The sequence below is a fragment of the Melitaea cinxia genome, chromosome 7, assembly GCF_905220565.1.
Source record: "Melitaea cinxia chromosome 7, ilMelCinx1.1, whole genome shotgun sequence".
Classification (NCBI taxonomy): Eukaryota; Metazoa; Arthropoda; class Insecta; order Lepidoptera; family Nymphalidae; genus Melitaea; species Melitaea cinxia.
Window position 1 is genome coordinate 15,578,640 of NC_059400.1, and position 4,508 is coordinate 15,583,147.

The window sequence follows — 4,508 nt, forward strand, 5'->3', positions numbered from 1 at the left end:
TCATTGATACGTTGTTCCTTTTGATTAGTTGTAAGCAAACGCGGCAACCACTTAGAAAAAAGCTTTTTCATGGCCAAATTTTTATGTAAAATAGTGAAAACACTACCAGCTGAAATCTTCACTACCTCGGCTATCTCTCGCACTTTTACCTTCCGATCTTCCAATACGATTTTGAGGACTTGGTTAATATTTTGTTGAGTCACTGCTTCATTTGGACGACCTGAGCGTTCCCCATCATCGGTGTCCATGCGACCGCGTTTAAAGTCGGCATACCACCGACAAATGGTTGCTTTAGAGAGAACTGATCCTGCATAACATTTTATAAGCCATTGCTGTGCTACAACGGTATTTTTTCCCATTAAAAAACAATGTTTTATCAACACGCGAAACTCGTTTTTTTCCATTGTATCGAAATTACAACCGTAGCGTCACTTAAATGTTTCAAAATCAATAATTTTATTGTTCCATTTTTAAAAATTTGACACATATTCTTGTATTGATAGCCAGTACTTTTTAAAAATCAAAAGAGTTTTTAATATATGCGCCATTTCCAGGTTAGTCTCGGGACTTATTGAACGATCTAGTATAATAAAAAATATAATAAATAAAATCAAGTCAATGTCCAGACCGATGAAATCATGTTTTTTTTTTTTGTACTAAAAAAAAATTTTGTAAATGGTCGATATTCGATGAAGAATCGTATCCTGCGTTAAAGTGTCGGTTGTTTTTCTATGATACAGGGGACGGACTGTCAGACCGAAACCGATAACTGACCGTGACCAGCATACATATGTTGTAATAATCGACTTTTTAACAAAGTCCGGACCGAGAGCGATCCATCAAAGAATCGTGACCAGCTTAAGAATGTAGACCGATCTTGAAGATCAAGCAATATGCTTACAATTAGAGCCTGTTCAAGTTGAGGATTAGTTTCAAGAGCATATAAGTTACGAATAGACTTTACCAGCAGGAGTTAGTATAGGCCATTTAAGACCCATTTCTCCTGAATTAATAAACTACAAATTTTGACTCACAATTGTGAATAGAAATATTTCATAAATATACTGAAATTAAATGGTAAAATTAAAAATAATTAATAAACTTTTATCTGTTGGATACCATCATGTGTCAAATAGTATTAACGGCATCCGGTAAAACAGGCCCTTAGTCCGATAACCGGACTGACGTATTACAGTCTAACTATTGTAATAAATAACACTTAAAGTAATAAATTTTAGTAGAATCCCATAGAATTCATACTAGCGTTGCATTAAATGCATGCAATAAATTAACCAAAGAATTATACTACACATTATTTCCAAAATAAAAAAAAGAAATAACACCAAAGTGAAGTTATAGTTAGACACAAGATTATATTATATATATAAAATTCTCGCGTCACAGTGTTAGTTAACATACTCCTCCGAAACGGCTGGACCGATTTTTATGAAATTTTGTGTGCATATTGGGTAGGTCAGAGAATCTAACAAAATTTATTTTTCACACCCCTAAGTTATAAGGGGTTTAAGGGGGTTAATAAAATATATGGCAAAACAACGTTTGCGAGGTCAGCTAGTAACTAGTTGACTTGAACCTATATAAGATTCCTTTTAAAGAAATACAATTCAATATATAAGTTATTATATATAATTTTATTATATTTATGTACGTCTATCATATCGTAGTTTATATCTACGTATGTCTGATAATGCCTCGTAATTTTAGTAAAACATGTAAAGAATTTGCTTAATACAGTCAGTATTTATTATTGATTTTTCTTCCTTAACTTATTGTACACATAACACTTCTAACCGCTGCTACTGTATCGTGTCCAGTACCCAAAGGTTATCTAGAAGAAATCGCTATTTAGCGATAAGATCGCCTTTGTACATCTTGTATTGTATCTTTCTTTATATTTTTCTGTATTTTGGTGTACATTAAGAATAAATAAATAAATTATATCTCAATCTTATAATGCTTAGCGTGGCTAGCAAGGCTTAACAATAAGATTTTATAACGTTGAATTCTCTTTATACTTCGTAAATTTGCTATACATACATGCGAAATGTACTCTATTCGAATTAGTTTTGAATACATTATAAAGGTACGTAGACCTTTCGTATGAAATTACTCGAATAGAAATTGTGTCAAAATCGATAAGTTTGTTTTTACTTTTTTCCTGTAAATGTTGATTAATCTTGCACAGTTAAATGATACTGCTTTCCAGCAGTGTTGTGGTCCTTTGGCGAGTACGGTAACCAGAGCTCATGGATTTGGAGGATCGAAGGTAGGGTCAGCAACGCGCTTGTGATGCTTGGTGTTGCAAGTGTCTATACGCTTTACATCTTTTTAAGCTTGCCATGAATGACACTCAGTTTTTATTTTTAATATTAATTCCTGAAAAAAAATTACCTAAGCAGGAATAAGCTTTAATCTTTTTTTCATATTATACTTGTTTATACTGAGATGATTTTTAATGATTTGTGTTCGTTGTGTAGACTCAGCTCAGCTTACAACTAAATAAACTAGGATTAGAAAAATATTCACTGATTTATTTCACCGTTTGATTTGTTCACATTTTTTCTCCAAAACTGCCATTGAATAGTGATTATTCTTACATCTAACCTCTTATTTCAATCTACCCTAGAAACATCATTCACTTCAAACATTGCTACATATAAATAACAATCGATACTAACAATTACAATAGTTTTAACATTGATATTATAACTCAACTATAACAATCGTAACAGTTAGTAATTAATTTGTAACAGAAATTTTACTGTCAGTTATTCAATATTAATATACATATGTACATACATATCGTAGTCGCGCTCCGCTATTCATGTAGCATACGATATCTTTGCGTTATCACGTGACTAACCCTTTTGATGATTAAATTTAAACAACCTAATTGACAAACAGAGCAAATATTCTGTTTACTCAAAATGGCGTCAGCATATTATCAACAGACAGGAGTTTTTTGATCCTTATTGTAAACAAACTATCGCTGTATTAAAAATCTTTTGTATATTGTGCAAAAATGCTGCTAACGGCATTAAATTACTTAAGTAACCATTACTTCGCACTCATTGGCAAAATTTTGTGAAATTTTTGCAAGTTGTCTAATTTTTTTTTTTTACATAAATCCTACATAGTGCTGTCTATGTTTATTTCATTTTTTTGATAATTTAAAAATAGTTTTATACTAGTAACAGTTTTATTAGATAGCTGTAGTAAGTTACTATTTGAGGTGTAACTAACACAATAAAAAAATGAACTCGAATTGAAAGCAACCCTCCGCAGGTTAATTAGATCAAATGTGGGATTAGAAGAATTTTTAATGTTATTGTCTTGATTTTACTTGTATATAATTAATTTCGCAATAAATATAAATATTTTCGCCTCTCACACACATTTGGCAAGAAAATACGTTTCTCACGTGTCAAATTTCACGTGTATAATTTAGTTACACAAGTTCATTTAAGGCTTATCATTAAATTGTAATATGAGTAATTAAAATAAACACATTTAAAAACTTCGTTTAAATTCATAATTACTGACAGTGCTGTTTATTTATTGAATCACACAGAATTTTCGAGCAATGTGAAATAACTAGAACACTCGCGTCGCGTATTTATTTGCCTTTACTTATTGCCTTATATTTATTGCCTTTTAAAATTATTGACAGTTTTTTCGAAGTGTAACCTCTTTAGGCGCATGAGGGCTAAAAATTTTACGAATCAAACGCGTGACGGTGTCATGAATTTTTAAACGTCCATACCACGTTGAATACACTGGTTTTCGTCCGATCACCGAAGTTAAGCAACGTCGGGCGCGGTCAGTACTTGGATGGGTGACCACCTGGGAACACCGCGTGACGTTTGCTTTTTTTTTCAATTCGTTTTTTTTTTTGAATTATTTTGCCAAAGAAGTTTCACTTTTGACATGTATACTTTGTACGCACGCAATTTTTTTATTTTTTTTAAGAGTAACTGCCGAGTTTCACGCCGGTCTTCTCTGCAGAATCTACATCTCAAATTAGAGGTGGCTACACATATATACTATACTTATTTAATAATAAACGAATACCATTTTAATTTGCGGAATGACGACGCAAGTGTTTTGAAGTCTACTTGAGTCAAGAAATTTTTGATTTGGATCTTTTGATTGTGTTGTGATTACAATAATTTTACTTTATTTTTTAGAAAAATAAAGAAAAAAAGTATAAGTAACAATGAATATAACCTACCATTAACCATACCATTTCATATACCATTTAAATCTCGCATACAAATTTTTAGAAGTAGCACAGTATTATCTTTAATACTAAATTTAACGCACATATTTTAAAGTTGTTTTTGATTTAAATACATATGCGTAAGGAGTTTTAAATGATTTATGATTAATAATAGGCTCGTTTTAATTATGGTGTCAAAGTTATGGTTTTTGAAATTAGTAAAAATGCAAAAAAATCACCGTAAACATTGTAATCTTTAAATCATAAC

At 31.2% G+C, this 4,508-nt stretch overlaps 1 non-coding gene across 1 annotated transcript; it reads left to right on the plus strand.

Annotated features, from left to right (window-relative positions):
* The first annotated feature begins 3,770 nt into the window (after positions 1–3,770).
* Positions 3,771–3,889, plus strand: LOC123655440. The gene has a single exon (XR_006743401.1). It is a non-coding gene; the product is annotated as a 5S ribosomal RNA (ribosomal RNA).
* The last annotated feature ends 619 nt before the right edge of the window (positions 3,890–4,508 follow it).